The sequence below is a fragment of the Gymnoscopelus microlampas genome, assembly GCF_963454915.1.
Source record: "Gymnoscopelus microlampas genome assembly, chromosome: 2".
In the NCBI taxonomy this organism is placed as follows: Eukaryota; Metazoa; Chordata; class Actinopteri; order Myctophiformes; family Myctophidae; genus Gymnoscopelus; species Gymnoscopelus microlampas.
Window position 1 is genome coordinate 28,044,464 of NC_139939.1, and position 17,837 is coordinate 28,062,300.

Sequence of the window (17,837 nt, forward strand, 5' to 3'; positions counted from 1 at the left end):
ATTGAAAAATAGCAGATATACAAGCTCATAGCGCGGCACCGAGTGCCGCGCTACGAGCTTGTAGATCTGCTATTTAAAAAAAAATCATGAACATTTGTTCAGATCTTTGCATATACGTATATATTTTAAAAAAAAAACATTTTTAACTCAAATCTTTGCTTCTGGGGATTCAATAAATGTATTCTAAATCCTATCCTTTTTTACTTATGTTGCTAAGCAAAGATTTGAGTTAAAATGTATATATATATATATATATAATCAAAGATTTGCAAAAATGTTCAAGATTTTGCAAAAATGTTCAAGATTTTGCAAAAATGTTCAAGATTTTGCAAAAATGTTCAAGATTTTGCAAAAATAGCAGATCTACAAGGTCGAGCTTGTATATCTGCTATTTTTGAATAGCCAAATAAATCTAAAAAATGACACACAGATGCGTTACCGGTCTTAATGGGTTAAGATTTAGACTTGAATATGAAAGGCTCAGATTTGCATCAAACAAAAAAACCAAACGAACAGCCAAACAAGAAAGAAAGAAAGAAAGAAAGAAAGAAAGCAAACAGCATGAGCAACTCAGTCAGGAACCAAAAGGTTTGATTCAATTCATGAAGGTCACACGTGAGACTTTGGAAACACTGTTGCTTGGGATGGAATTTAGTGACAGCTCGCTATCGGCAATGACTAATTCAGACATTAATTGGAGGGTGCAGGGCTACACCAGACTCAGCTGGCTGTGACGCTTGTAGATGAAGATACTGACAGGCTAATTTGGCACACAATTGTCATCCCAAGGCCACATTTGTGAGAGACGGATGGCGAGCTGGAAAAACAATTACAGGATGACTTTGTGGTGACCATTAGCTTTAATATCTCACATTACAGTTTCTGTCTGTTATAAGGAATTGATTGTCTCCGCCCGACCGAAAGTGTGGCTGAGACTATGTTTTCACCCCTGTCCGTCCGTCCGTCCGTGTGTGTCAGTCCATGTGTGTCCGTCCATGTCCGTCCGTGTCCGTCCGTCCGTCCGTCCGTCCGTCCGTGTGTGTGTGTGTGTGTGTGTGTGTGTGTGTCCATCCGTCCGTCCGTGTGTGTGTGTGTCCGTCCGTCTCTGGACAGCTAATCTCCGGCACTGTTGGTCCGATTGGCGTGACACTGTGCACACACCTTGCCAGAGCAGAACCTCTGCCTTAATTAATTAATTAATATCGGCCTATTATAGCGGCACCAGGAGGCCAATGTTTTGACTTGTGTCGGTCCAAAGCCCACACCTAGGACGTGTTTTGACGTGTGCTGGTGTTTTCAGTGTTTAAGCTAGATGGCGCTCTTCACTAACATATGAGTCACAATTTGACTCCCAGTGAAGCAGTGAAGCAGCCAATCACACGATCGCAGCCACATTCACTGCCATTCTAATGTATTTGGAAAAGGGCCCTTTTCTCTGCTTTGAGTGCTTTCTGTTGCTTTTTGGCGAAAACAACCTAACAACCTACATTCAACTGCCAATAACTATGGAACGGATTATCGCGACGGCACACTTCATAGGTATTTTAAAGCGATCGGTGGATGGATCGTTGTGAAGAATAATATTCTATGATTTTTCAAAGGTGAGTGAGGCAAGGTCGGCTATTAAACAATGTTTTACTCTGGTGGTTAATGAGTTAATTTCTATAGTCGAACATTCTTTTATTTCTTATATTCGAAAGAATATTCGAATATGGAATATTCGTTGACAGCCTTACACTGTAGTAGCACATAAAGGCTTGGACAAAGCCTGAAAAAAAAAAAACGAAAACGAAAAACTAAACTCACCGGGGCTTTATGCAATATCCTGGGGCCAGGATTTAGTCTCCTGGTTCTCTGTCCCTCTTCCATCAATTTCTTCACTGAGACCAAGGCATCACACCAGAGGAGGATACACTGACTACAATTAGATTATTTGTTCATTCTGATAGCTCATTAGTTATATAATTGAAATGTATAAGTTAATTGCAATGTAAATATAGTTAACCTAAACAGAATTACCATCAATGTATGTCCACACCACAATGAAAGCAATGATATAATGTGGGGAAATAAAGAGTAGATATGTGCCTTTGTAGAAGAGAGAGGATGAAGGGGGAATTAATGTCAGGCATTGGTGTAGTGGAGAGTGTACACATCATTACATTGCCCATTGCGTATGCTCACTTCTAATGTGCGCATCTATCAGGTTGAGTGTTGTCATAAATATAACATTTTCAATAGGCTACATTTATTCTGAATATTTGAAGGGGTTTCAATAGCACTATTGATACAAGCCGTTTGTTCTCCTCGTCTCCTAGAGGAAAAGCTCTGACAGCAGACAGCGTAATACATGCACACACGCGCGCGCACACACACACACACACACACACACACACACACACACACACACACACACACACACACACACACACACACACACACACACACACACACACACACACACACACACACACACACACACACACACACACACACACACACACACACACACACACACACACACACACACACACACACACACACAGATGCTCATCTGCAGCCTCATCACAATGTTTGTCTTGACTCGTCTCGTTTCTCAACTTGAAAATGCCTTTTCTAACACACTGCGAGGTTGTTCTGAAAACACTGGAATGCAGTGCAGTGCAGCAGCGCTCAGTGACATTTCTGCATTGTTGTGCCAATGAGGAAACTACGTACTGTATCTCAACGCTACAGAGCACCGGTCCACTCACAAGGCATGATTGTTTTTCCATGGCAATGCTATATGGGACATAGCAGGGCCGTATATTGCCCTATCTTGCCTTACCCCTTATGCCTTAACTTTTTTGCCATTTTTTACTATTTTGAAAAACATTTTAAAATAGTTCAAATAGTCGAACTACAAGATCACAACGTGTCAATGTAGCAAGATAGGGCCCTGGGTCCCCAACCCGCCCGGAGCTACATTGAAGGGGTAGGTCACAGATAGGACCTAATAACAGATATTATTATTATTATTATTATTATAGGCTACTGTGTTTTTTTTTGTCTGAATCATCATACCTTTTCCAGAATTAGTATCAAATAAATGTGCATATCATGTCTATATTCAATCTGTTCTTTAAGGGCATAAAAGGTTTAGGAAAAGATATTCAATTTGTTGTTGTTTTGATGCATTAAAGTGCCAAAAAGTCAACTGACCTCAGGCATTAACATAAATATTGAACTTAATACAATCTTAGATTGAATGTCAAATAACTGTCCTGGCATAAGTGTCTAGTTCGTAGAAAGGCTTGCTTATCTGCCTTTGTATTGCTGAAAACAACAACAACTACCTTGATAAGGGCAAAGGTTGAAACATTGAGACTGTAGGTAGAGGGTATTTTGTTGCTATCAATACAGCATGAACTAAGGAGAAAGCCTATTTGCTGCGTGGGCCCCTATTCCAGCCACTACTTGTTCTTGTGGTTTAGCACCACTACTTAAGCAAACACACGTGTTTGTTACGACCTCCTCCAATTAAAAGTGTAGTTGGAAAAAAGATATAATAATACAACAAATCATCACACAAAGTAGTGAAACTATATTAGCCACAGGTGGAATGGAACTGTCAGATAGATAAAAGATTGGTACAATAATTAGCAAGAATGCACTTTCAGGTGTCCGGTTGTGTAGTGTTTGGCTCCTGAAGTTGGCCCACGTGGGAGAACAGAACCATGGACCACACCGTTTAGCCTATGCAACCCTTGGTACCTCTGGCCATGCCATGATCACGTTTGTACCGATCTGCAAACAGAAACTGGCAGTATACGCCCAACAAGACCATCAGCCTGGGGTGGATATCTGAGGATGTGTGACTTCCTAAAAAGACCATTGCGAAGAACATAATGGCAAGCCATATGTATTAGCATTGTACCTCCTTAAAGCCTACTTCCGGTCTCCCGCTGATAATACACTCATGTGTAGTTGACAAACCCCAATGCAATGGACCCCCACTGTTGTCTGCTGAGTGTTGGCTGAGTGAATCAGGTCAAGAATATATGAGGTGGTAATAACCAGGGGTGCACTGCACATAACTGGTGCACAAGGGCGCATGCGTGGTCAAAATAAATGTTGCACGGCAGATCAAACGAAAAGAAGCGCTCTTGTGTACCGCCTCCGTTACCAACAATTTCAAGTACTTAAAAAAAAAGAAACCAATCTTTACAGGATTGTTGTATAAAACAAATCGTCAAATATTCTGCAAAATGTTAGGGTGCGGACCAAGCATAATTTCCAGAGAACTAGACCAAAAGCAGTTATGTACACCCCTGGTAATAACCATCCCTTGTAGGCCCAAATGATAACCCTGCCTCTACATCATGATTAAACGTATTCAAATAAGCAGAACTTCAAATAAAGTCTCATACTAGCTGCCATTTAGTAAATTGTCTAACTTCCATTCATGTCAGATTGGTAAGAACCTTTGCACATACAATCCCATATAGGCCAAGGAAGAAACTCCCCAAATGTATCAAATTGGCGTCACGGCTCACGGTGCCTCACAAGTTTTGGCCTATCAAGAACACATTATGTGCAAATTTGCACCGTCTGTCGTACAAACTATATTTCCCCCCGCAGCTTCCTTGTGCCTTGACGGCTGCTCCCCACGACTGACACAGTGCTGGATAGGCATAGGCAACCCCAAGCAGACATTTCTAGCTAAGTATGTTCCCATTATGACTACAGATATGCTCTAAAAGAAAAACATAGTGTTCAATTCATTTAATGCCACCTTAGCATTTTTACACAGAACCAAACAAAGCAACCTCCGTGTGTGCTTTCTGCAAGCCGGCATTGTGGAATCAGATGCATGCACAACAGCGTCAGCCTCTAGTGTTGCTTGACAGCTGTTGTTGGCAGATAGATTATATATATTTGCAGCTAGCCTATTACCTACAGATTTATTTTACATAATACCGATGCAAAATGGACTGACGACGTAGCAGACAGCAGTCACAGAAGCTCCAGCACTGAAGCACTTTCCTTCACCGAGCGACATAAAAGCTGTTTTTCCAAATATATAGAGCATGCTAAAGTTGTATACCCCACTAAGTTGTTGTCAAAAAGAAAATTCTAAAGTTACAAAATTCACTTCATAACACCATCTCTCTCTCTCTCTCTCTCTCTCTCTCTCTCTCTCTCTCTCTCTCTCTCTCTCTCTCTCTCTCTCTCTCTCTCTCTCTCTCTCTCTCTCTCTCTCTCTCTCTCTCTCTCTCTCTCTCTCTCTCTCTCTCTCTCTCTCTCTCTCTCTCTCTCTCTCTCTCTCTCTCTCTCTCTCTCTCTCTCTCACACAAGCCGCGTGCACACATAGACATGAAAGGGGGCTTGAGCCCCTGCCCTTTTTGTTGGTAAAAAGTGCCCTCTCTTACTATGGTGAAAAAAACACAAATGCCCCTCTCCATGCCGTACTTGAAAGCAGCCTGAACTTGAATGCAGCATCTCCAGTAAAGTTTGATTAAACTATAATTGAGCGCGGTGTCGCGCACAGAATTATAGCCGATCTAAAAGCTCACAACGCGTCACAGCGCAACGCGTTCTGAGCTTGTAGATCGGCTATTTTCGGAACGAGATACCGCACGCAACAAAGTATATGACCAATCGAAACCTAACCTGGCCGGGCACACGCGCGCATGTCCTCTTAACGAGGAGAGAACACAGATGCACACAGAGACGAGTGATCCGTCTTAATTTGAGACAGATAGGTATGTGTGGCCAAAAAAACTAAGTATTTTCTCTCTCTCTCTCTCTCTCTCTCTCTCTCTCTCTCTCTCTCTCTCTCTCTCTCTCTCTCTCTCTCTCTCTCTCTCTCTCTCTCTCTCTCTCTCTCTCTCTCTCTCTCTCTCTCTCTCTCTCTCTCTCTCTCTCTCTCTCTCTCTCTCTCTCTCTCTCTCTCTCTCTCTCTCTCTCTCTCTCTCAGTCCAGTGTAGTTGAATTGAATTTTGATCGATCACAAAATTGCTGACTGACAGACACTTCTAGGCAAGCAAATGCTTAAAATACATAATAACTGCAACTGCTAATTTGACTTCAATAATCAGTAATTGAAGACTATTGGATTGTTAGGGCTTGCCTCTCCAAAAACTGCATGTCCCTGACACACACGCGCACGCACACACACACACACACACACACACACACACACACACACACACACACACACACACACACACACACACACACACACACACACACACACGAGAGAGAGAGAGAGAGAGAAAGAGAGAGCGAGAGAGAGAGAGAGCGAGAGAGAGAGAGAGAGAGAAAGAAGGATAGAGAGACAGGGAGAGAGAGAGCGAGAGAGAGAGAACAGTAAAGTGGATTCATGCAAGCAACCTGTATCAGAAATACATTGGAAGAGAAATATTGAAGAGAAGCAGAGAGCGGATCAAGGCAGAAGCTACGCAGCCCTGTACCTCCATGCCGGTTGTGCCTTTTCAGACGTTGATCTGGGTCTGTTACCTCCTTTGCCGTCTCAAAGACTGTACAAAATACAACCCCCCCAGTCCATCTCCGTATATTATACACAGAACGACGCAACATTCCCCCCTTGAACAGGCAGTGTAAAAGGGGCTTATGAAGGGCGCTGTAAGTGATATCAATATCTTCCAGACTTCACTTTGTTAAGCCATCTCTCTTTATGGCACTTATCTAACAAAGTATCCATCATGTAAAGCAGTTCATTAATGTAAAAAGGTCAAGAGAGTAATTACTTCCCATTGTAATTACTTTTATATTACAAAATGGTTAGGTTTAAAAGTGTAATATTACTTGACAAGAGGGATCTATGTGTGCTATATGAAATTGGTTCCAAAGATTAGCCTAGGCAACTGCATTACATTGTTGTTATTATTATTGTTGTTATTATTATTATTATTATTATTATTATTATTATTATTATTATTATTATTATTATTATTATTATTACCCTTATAATAAGTAGTAGTAATAGTTGTAGTTGTATTATCCCGTCTTTGAGCTAATTCTAAGGCCTGTCTAATGGTACCACATACGAGAGGAATGAAATGAGTTGAATTCATTGCAACGGAGCAAATCAGCAACAAAACAAAGATCTAATTTTGAGATGTGTGTGTGTGTGTGTGTGTGTGTGTGTGTGTGTGTGTGTGTGTGTGTGTGTGTGTGTGTGTGTGTGTGTGTGTGTGTGTGTGTGTGTGTGTGTGTGTGTGTGTCTGTGTGTGTTTGAAAAGACCTATCACAGCTCTGCGGAGTACCTCTTTGATAAGGTTTCAGAAGACATCTTATCTTTGCCTGTTCTTTTTTTAGAGGATGTCCTCATAAAATGAGTTAAATGACATGGTGTTGTATTATAATTTCCTCCCAAAGCATTCCATGCATGAGCCCAACAACTCTGCTAGATTTGTTGCCGTTATCTACCTCCCGTCGAGGCAGTAACCTGAGGGGGAAATCTGTTACAGGCTGCTGATTTTCATACTTCATGATTACTGCCGTAGCACAAACGAATCTCATCCCTTAACCCCACAGTTTCTATGTTAGTGTAAAAATGTGAAAATAAAAAACTGTTGCTTACTGAGTAAGGATGGAGAAATGACTGACTTGACTGGATCAATTTAAGAGATATGGGCTATGACTTATAGGCCTATGTATTTCCATAAGCATCTCAGCATACGAGAGAGAGAGAGAGAGAGAGAGAGAGAGAGAGAGAGAGAGAGAGAGAGAGAGAGAGAGAGAGAGAGAGAGAGAGAGAGAGAGGGGGGAAAAACACTCTAGCCAACGACAACAGTTAATTCACAATGACAGGAAGAATAGTTATGTGAGGAGGGCGCTAAGCTGATACTGAGAGACATGCTGGTCCCAACTGTAGCATCTGTTGTGGTGGAGAAAGAAAGTGAAAGATGAGTGTATGGTGTGCGTGCGTGCGTGCGTGCGTGCGTGCGTGCGTGCGTGTGTGTATGAGAGAGAGAGAGAGAGCGCGTGCCCGCCACACAATCAACAGTGAAGAGAATGAGGAATGGATATGCTCTCCTGCCCTCAAGCTAGATTTCCCTCACAGGGTGCATTTGTTGAAATCAAAACAACAATAAGGTGTCTCTGGCAGAGACGGATAAAGAAAAATCATTCCCATATAAGCGGGTGAATGAGCACTAGAGACTTCATTACCAATACCACACATGGCAAAGAGAAGTTTTTTGCCAGTGTGAATGGCCTTGAATTTGTATACTGCACATTGCGTAAGTAATCCAGATTTAATTGAATTCATGGGTGACCACAATGTCACAACGTCCACCCATTAAGGAATGCATGTTTTACATAAGGTTAATAGCATTAGACCGCCCATGGCCAAAACAGATTTCCAAGCAGTAGGCTTGATATTAAAAGCAGAATATGCATTACGGAGGTGTTCAATTTAAATTTAAAAAAATGACCTATGGCCATATTTAAATGACCTCAGTCCAAACTAAAACTAGAAACTGAACCAGACTATTGTGTGTGTGCATAGACGTACATGTGTGCGTGTGCATGTGTGTATGCGTACACACGAATACCTCTTTGCATAGCCATAAGGAGGGCAGCTATTTACATGTAGGCTACGCAGTATTTAAAAGCACGTCTCTGTCGGGTAGAAATCTCCAAAATTGTTCAGGATTCAAATTCAAAAGTAGCAACAGTAGCAGTTCTACTTGTTCTTTTGATTACTTTGACTTTTGATTCTTTTGTGTTATGCTGTAGTATGATCAAGTAGGGCATTAATTTACGAAAAAACACAAAAAGTTAGAATATGGCGATAAGAGGTTACTGCCCAACAGCAACGATATCCAGCCTTTACTCGCTGGGTGAGGGGACTGGTAAAAAGACTGAGAGGGTGATCCCATAAGCCCGAGGGCTGATACGGCAGTAGTTGGCCAAGCAAAACATCTGTCGGGTGGAAACCTCACATAGATAAAACTGCTACTTTCCAGGATTCAACAAAAATAGCAAAAGTAGCAGATCTACAAGCTCAAAGCGCGTCGCATCGGGCCGCTTTTGATAAATTAGGGTGTTGATCTACCTAATGTTATAATGATAATAATGACGTATGTTTGGGTCCCTGCCAGGCCGTGCAGTAACATACCCCCCCCCCTTTCTGCCAGACAGCAAGAAAAAGTTCCACCGTGTGCTGAGCAGCCACCATGAATGAATTCACTGTGGAAGGAGCTCAGCATGTCAAACATGGACACCACGGTTACACTGATTGAAATGCTGTTACACAACAGGAAGTTCCGACCAAGCAATCCGATTGGTTGAAATACACTCTCTACCCGCGCTCAAACGAGCATGACAGCACACCTGGCCGTAATCAGCTGTGCTGATCAGGCGGAGTCTCGGCAGAGCAGAGCCGTGCTAAGTGGCTAGGCTAGCAGTTTGCATGGGAAGTTTGCAGACGTAGTACCTAAATCTGGCATTAAATCTTAATTCATTTATTTTGTGGGCCTTTTATGCCTTTATTGACAGGACAGTAGGCTGACAGGAAATGGGGAGAGCGAGCTGGGGAGTGACATGCAGCAAAGGCCGTCGGGATCGGGACTCGAACCCGCGACACACTGTCAGGCTACACTGAGCCTAGGTGCCTGGACCGCTACGCCAGCGGTCCAGGCCCAATCTTAATTAAATCTTAATTACAATGAGATTGAGCTAACAGTTAAGTTTTGTTTCTCTGTGTTTTCAGTTTGGGAAAAGTTGTCTAGCGCTGACTGGACTGGCTGAGTAAACAGGGACCATGTATTTCCAGGATAGCAGAGATAACACTAGCAGAAAGGTTGTTATTTTGGGAGCAAAATGCACCACAATATGAATGATTTTTTATTTATTTTGATGGTAACTGTTGTATTATCACAATATTGCACTTCAGTGACGCTTGCGGAACTCAACTCTGCCTCGTTCCTGACCGCATCACTGTCGTGCCAATAATCACGGTAATGCACACCCTCTCGTGTAATATTGCTTAATTATCTCACTGTGTTGTGACTAAATAAGGATATTGTTGCTGTCGGGCAGAAACCTCTCATCTCCATATTTTAACTATTTTTTCGTAAATCAACGCCCTACTTGATCATACTACAGCGTCAAAACAAAAAAGCACCAAGAGTAGCAGATCGACAAGCTCGAAATGTGGCGCAATTTTGAGCTTGTAGATCTGCTACTTTTGCTACTTTTTTTATTTGAATCCTGAAAAGTAACAGTTTTGGACGTATGAGGTCTCCACCCGACAGAGACGATATGTGCATAATGATAAACACATTGTTACACAGGTATTTGTTGTTGCCCTCGGTAACCAATCACAGGCCCCACATACTGTATCAGTCCGAGGTGTGGGCTTGGTTGACAAATGTAAAAAGCAATATTAGGTATTAGAATATTGGTGTGAATCTAAATACAATAAAGAATACTTGCCATGCTCAACGTCAAAGTCAGAAGGACTTCCACCAGATGTTATAAGTATGCTATATCATAACAAAACTACATGTAACAAACAAAACCGTAGGAGAATCATTTGAGAATTCAGCAGGTTATGGTTATTTTAATTGTGGAGTTTACGCAAAATGAACGCATGTCATCCACTTGTATAAAACTGAAATGTTTTCCCTGTTATAAATGATAGACCAGTCCATTTGCAGCTGGATGAATGGTGAGAATACGTCTCCTTGCCACCAGTGGTGGAAAGTAACTAAGTACATTTACTTAAGTATTTCCTATTTCCAATACTTTTACTTCTACTCCACTACATCTCAGAGGTAAATATTGTACTTTTATTCCACTACAATTATTTGAAAACTTTAGTTACTAGTTACTTTTCAGATATAAATTATGATATTATGAAACATAGATTAACCACTTAAGCCCTATTTTATACATAGGCTATTTGAAAATAGCAGATCTACAAGCTCACAACGTGTCGCACTGTGACGCGTTGTGAGCTTGTAGATCTGCTATTTTCAAACATTCGAGTACTTTTAGTTTTGGTGCTTTAAGTATATTTTGATGCCAATACTTTTGTACTTTTACTCAAATAACATTTTGAATTCCGTACTTTTACTTGTAACAGAGTGCTGCTACATTGCAGTATTGATGCTTTTACTTAAGTAAAGCATTTGAGTATTTTTTCCACCACTGCTTGCCACCACTGTCAGAGAGAAACTCATAGTTACCACCACCAACAAAGAAGGTACCGTTAACAATTCAATTTTTTATCAAAAATCAATGAGTCTACCTTGAAGATTGTGCCATCCATGGGAGTCTGGTAAGAGAATCATATATTTTTTTATTATCTTGAACGATCTAACAAAAGCTTGGAATTGCTCTGTGCGGCAACTGTTTCGAAACACATGCTGGCTTTATAATGGAAATGTACAAAATATAATGAAAACACTCTTGTGTCTTGGGGAATTCTAGCCCCTTAATGTTTTAATAACTCCCTCTTCTCCATTCCTATGGCTTTTTTTTTATAACTGAGACAACAACAATACTAGAGGTAATTTCACCCCTTAATTAGCAAAGTTGTTATCAAAGCACCACACGCAGCTGAGTAAAAGGCATTCCATGCTTTAGCCTAATTATTTTTTTTTCAAATGGCCAAACATTGATCTGCCCTTAAATAAATTAATAACAGATAAGCATAGAGTAGAGAACTTTTAGAAGCTACTTAAATCAATATGTGTTCAGTCAGTGTGTAGATAGTGCTCTCTGGACAGCCCATTCTTTCAAAAACAGGGTACAATAGCACCATTACAGGTAGTGAAGCTATACATTGTTATGCTTACCAAAACACATGTAATTCACTTTTTTTTTTCACTGTATTTATCAAACATACAGCCAAAGTGAAGACCAACAACCATGGGACTGTAGAGCAGTGGTTTTCAACCTGTGGGTCGGAACCCACATGCTTTTAAGGGGGTCCCAAGATGACAGTGAGTGAAGTGACACAATTTAAGGACTTTTAATACCCTTTTCAATAGACTAGTCAAACATTGGCCAAATTGTGAAATAAATAATCTAAGAAAAATCAGATCTACAGTACACGCTAAAAAAAATAGCAGATCTACAAGCTCACAACGCCTCGCAACGGAGAACCACTGCTGTGGATAGCGGTGGTTGAACAGAACATTACGTTGGTTTATGACCATGTAAACTTCACAGCAGCAGTAACATTCCCTCAGCCATGTGGATGTGGGTGTGGTCTTACGCAGGCTAACGGACATGACAAACAGCTGAGGACAATGACCTCAGCGGGGAACTGCTGCTGCTGATACCACACTTCTATCCAACTGCTGGATCATGGAGATGGACCGTGTTGTGAGATAGATAAAGATAATCACACGAAGGAGAAAGGGAAATAATGGCCATGTCACACAAAATCCTTGTCTGAGTAAAAGATTGGAGTGTGTATTTCGCAGCTACTGTATGTATTCAAATTCAAACGAATTTCAACGTACAATATAGTTGAGAATAAAACCCCAGAAATAATAATAATCAGAGTTAGGCTAATAGGCCTCATATCAATATTATAAAGCCTGTTAGCCTAATCATAATTAACTGAAAAAAAGAATCTTTTGGTGAAGCTTTTCAGTTTAATTTGACATCTTAGCATACATCTATAGAGGAATGCATGTAGCCAGTATTCAAGATAGGACACAATTATGTGGTAGGCAAACATAGAAGACAGCTGAAGCTATTGACCATTCGGGTTCTATTGCTTTGTCACTCATCTATTGTAGTAGTATCAAACATTTATCCAAGTGTTGGCGCGTGAGAGACGGTAGCAGAGGGGAAACAATTCTGTTCCAGGCAGCGGGGAGACCATGGCTACCCTGAGGCTCTGCATCTGTACAACAACAGCCAATACACTCTACCCTCTCAGGAGACAGGCAACACAATACAATCCTGACTATCATTGATTGTGGTGCTTGGGCCATAAATCAGAGCTTTCCCCCGAACCCAAACCCTAGTGATACAAAGAAAGTTAGTTAACCGTACGTTAACCATATGACCAGGTTTAGTCCACATGTCTACTGAACTTCTTTGTAAATTATTCCACAGTTCTGAACAGCAGAAAGAGCAAAGCATTAACCCATTAAGACCTGGAACGCATCTGTGTCACTTTAGATTTCTTTGGCTATTCAAAAATAGCAGATATACAAGCTCAGTGCCGCGCTATGAGCTTGTAGATCTGCTATTTTTGAAAAATCTTGGTTTTTTTGATTTTTTTCCAAAAACTGTTTCGCCTCAGGTCAGTGGACACATCCCGCTTTTAGAGTTTTCAGCTTCGTTCTGTCCTTTCTTTTCTCAACCCATGCACAAACACCACACAGTGCAAGAGCAAAATGTACTCTAGTATTGATCGAGAGACAGAGCAGCATAACGTGTTGCATTTTTTATGAATTATGAAACTTGAGACACATTTACCAACATGTACTTTCTACCACCTCTTCTAGCGAAGGTTAACCCACTCAGTCTTTCGAATGGAAGAGAAAATACCATCATGAGAAAAAAAGACACAGAGCACCACAGCAACCACTGCTAGTACTGAGTTGCAGTCTTCTGTACATGCCTCGGTGCCAATCAAAAGTCCACATTCTAAATACAGCCACTACGTGACCCCTGGAGGCCTCTGAAATTCCGCATACTGCTCTTGTTACAGGGACAGAATGTGGCAAACTCCACTGAACAGCCTCGGCCTGACTATAACAGTGTACAATAATAGACACAACTTACACACAATCTATAACTCATGAAAGTAACTTAGCCAAACCCTCTAGACTTAGTAAACGGCCTGAGTTGGATCTTTTACTTGCACTGCTTTGTTTCAGTCTACGCCAATTCTCTTCACCAAAAATAGCCGATTCACAAGCTCAACTTGTAGACTGTCTATTTGTGGCTAAAGTTACCCCCAGAATAGGCATGCTGAGGTTCAAGTGGTTAGCACGCGCGCATGCGCACACACACACACACACACACACACACACACACACACACACACACACACACACACTCACTTTAGATCTGGATTCAAATGTGCCATGATTCTAAACTGTATCTACTGCATTTACAATGCTATTCTGTCAGTCCTCCTTATAAGAAAGTTCCAAGTCCAACTTTCTATTTATATGATTACCAGCTATTTACTCCAGCATGCTTCATGTATTCACAATCCCACACACTAGACAGAGTGCTTCAACTGGGTTTGTGCAAGAGATGTGACAAACTAATCATTGCACAGTAAAGGATGGATGACACATCAGATTGTTAAAAGGCAGGTTTTTTAGTTAACTTAATATTCCTATTGCATGGATAAATAGCTGTATTTGACAAGGCATATAAATATGGTAAATAAATGCAGAGGAAAAAGTAAAGGCAAAATCGCGAGACAAAGACATTACCAAATTACCCCATGCAGGAGGATGAGGGTGGGATGCTAAAAAGAAGGGGGGGACACTGGAGGATCATGAATGGGGACAAATCAAGGGTTAAACACTTCGCAAACCAGCCCGTCACTTATAACGCAGTACCTGACTGGCGATACGATCCATGTCTTTCACATTTAAACACGCTATTTACCCAGAATGAAGGTGTCCCGGTGTGTTCTTTAGCCTAGCAGCTACACTAGCATAGCATGCTACTGTGGCTGATGTTGCCAGAGTGGACTCTCTCTTTCCCAGGTGTTTCGCCCGTGGTTTTGAGGTTAGGTTATGAAGCAGTGGTTCCCAAACAGTGGGTCGCGGTCCCACGTTTATGGGTCGTGAGTCGCAAGTCAATATTCATTTTGTTTTACTTATTATTTAAGAGGGGGGGAAAAAGAAAAGACTTCAAAAGATTTTCAATCTCTTTTTTTGTTTTTTTTCCTCACAATTATTCATATATTTTTTAAATTCCATTAAAAACACTTCTTTTTTTTTTCAGAAATAGGGAAACTAGCAGATCTACAAGCTCACAATGCGATGCGTTGTGAGCTTGTAGATCGGCTGTTTTCACTAGTTTGAGTCCCTTGAAGACATGAAATTCCTCAATGGGTCACGACCAAAAAAGTTTGGAAACCACTGGATATTAAGGCATACTTTCTGTGAGGTTAGGGTAACTTAGGTTTAGGCATAGAACCACGCCCACCTGGGCGAAACACCACAGAAAGAAGGAGTGCCCGTAGCCCGAGAGGCTGGCACAAACTCCCCAGCCTCAACGAGCTTTCAGCACCGGGCTGGCTGGATAGCGGTGCTCGGTGGAACGGGTAGCACCGTTCTCCCACAACGTGCCACAGATTAGGAAATCAATGCAAATCATATGCCTATGATTTGAGATAACGACCAGTCTGCAATGATGTCACAATGACCTGGTAATATTTCCTTGCGGATAATGTTTACCTCTCAAACTAAGCATGATGAAGGAAGAAGCCCCAGACCTCGCCTTAGCAACGTTAGCAACACAGCTGGGTAAATCAGTGCAGTAAAAAAGGCTTGGCTGCAAGCAAAAAGACACCATATGGTGCCTTTTCGCTTTCAGCCAAGCCTTTTAGCAACTCACTACGCAACTTACCTTGTTCAAATAACGACCTTCTTTACTTCCAAGTATGTTATAACCACCGGTTCTTACTGTGTATTCCCAAATATAAGGTCTCCTTTAAAGTGTCTTCCCACGGTTGACGTTAAAATCGTCTCAATCCGAGCGCTTTCCTCCAACGTGTGGTGCTGAATCTGACTACGCACAGGTTTACCCCCCTATCGAGGAAAAGCCTCCGCCTCTTCGACGATCCCTGCGAAATAATGCCCCCTCCCACCGCCCGAGCCACAGCCACGGCAGAGTGCACGTTATGCGCGCAACTGGGTGGAAATGGGGCGCCCTGCCATATAGTGAGCCGTCGCACATTCAAGGGTTTGCCAAATCAGAACGCTCCGTGTATTTTTCGCATGCGCAGTGTCTGGTGTTGCTTGATTTTGAACACCGTTGCACGACGAAGTGTACGTCGATGCAAGGATGCGCCCTGCCGGTGATTCAAGAGGCAGGGTTTCTGTGGATGCTGCAAACTGTTCAGTTGTATAGAGGTATAGAGGTTTTGGCCGCTACGCGGCCCTCACATCTGGTAGCCTGGCCCTCACATCTAGTAGCCTGGCTGTGCTGGCTGTCTGTCCTCGCCTGGCTCCAGACCATGTTTGTCCATCCATCTGACTGAGGTATCTCCAGAGGAGCCTAGGTGTGATTCACATCACATCTTCACCTGTGGTTTTTGTTCACCTTTATACCCCATTAGGATAATATAATTTGAATTTCTAAATGATAAAATAATAGCAATGTAAATGTAATGTGTATAGGTGCATGTCTGTCATTAATGTTGCCCATATTGCATATAGCCTACTCACTTTTACTGTGCGCATGGATCAGATATTGTTGTGTTGCCATATACATTTCTCAATAGACTACACATTGATTGATTGTGAATATTTACAACAGTTTCAGAAGAAACTCATTCTGCCTTCATTGCAGTGATGGCAGGATGCGACGGGGTGTAAATGGAATTTGATAGGTAACCAAATGTGGTGTAACTGTTGAGGGTTTGGTACCGAAAGATGCACTTCCGCCATGTGATCAGCCATAGCCAATCACAGATCGGAGCTCTACGGAGCTACATTTTTTACAACAACAAAGACGAAATTTGGTGGAACATATCCCCTATGTTGTTAAGACATCAAGTCATTATAACACGGCGGGCTGTTTTCCCTTCCGGGGCGACAATATGTGTGACGTCAAAATGGTTAATTAAAAGCACACTATCCAAAGACTACAGGCATGATCGAATTGTAGGCTAAATTGTGTATTAAAATTAGACACGTGGTCTGCTAGAACATAGCTGCAACCCAGATGAGGGTCCTACCGAGATGACCCCGAAGTCGAACCACTTTGCGTTTGTATTAGTTAGGATAGGCACTAGGTAGATTGTAATGAAGCATTATGCTAGATTTAAAATGTATGCATAGATGTTAAGCAATATCACTGAGGCTTGAGGTACAGACATAACAACATAAAAAAGATAAAAGTATATATACATTGTATACACACACACACACACACACACACACACACACACACACACACACACACACACACTTCTGTGCATATTCCATTGTTATTGTAATCAAGCAAACAAAAACAACATTAGAATTGTGTCTTTGATATTTAGCATCTGTTCTGAATGATTAATGACCTCTTTGTACTCGCTCTCTCTCTTTCTCTCTCTCTCTGCCCTTGTAGCCAAGGCTCAGTGCAGACTTATATTTTAAGGACAATTAATCAACGGACTGAGGAGGTAACTAAAAAAAGTGCTCCTCAGAGCACAGGTCTCCGCCAAGTCAGGTAGGTTATTGTGGCCTCCTGGTGGTGCTATAATAGGCCAATGTGAAAAGGGTGCCATTTCTTCTTAGGCCTTTCACGGCAATTGGACACTGCATTCATGATTTGAGTCATTTTGTCCCAAAAATGTGTTTTGCTAAATTGGACCTGCTGGTGGCGCTATAACAGGCCAAAGTGAAAAGAGTGGCATTTCTTCCTCGGCCTACTGGGAATGTGCTTTGGAAACATTGGAAGCCAATGTTAGCCAATTAGGATGGAATATATATATGTGTACCGATGTGCGTGATTTTTGGACAGAATCTGAAGGAGTAACATCCAAAAATGTGTTCTACAAAAGTCAGCCTCCTGGTGGCGCTCTAAAAGGTAGATGTGAAAAATGCAGGGCAAAGGTTTTTCCTTGGCCTCAAAGGTGTGTGCGTGCAAAGTTTCACGCAGATCGGTGCAGTTAT

At 41.7% G+C, this 17,837-nt stretch overlaps 1 protein-coding gene across 1 annotated transcript in view; it reads right to left on the reverse strand.

The window, feature by feature from the left end:
* Window positions 1-14,622, reverse strand: part of ctnna2 (catenin (cadherin-associated protein), alpha 2) — a 551,711-nt gene extending 537,089 nt beyond the window's left edge. The window contains exon 1 of the mRNA XM_084081928.1: window positions 14,611-14,622. The gene's annotated coding sequence lies outside the window, so the exon portion shown is untranslated. The remainder of the gene's footprint in view (window positions 1-14,610) is intronic.
* Window positions 14,623-17,837: the final 3,215 nt, after the last annotated feature.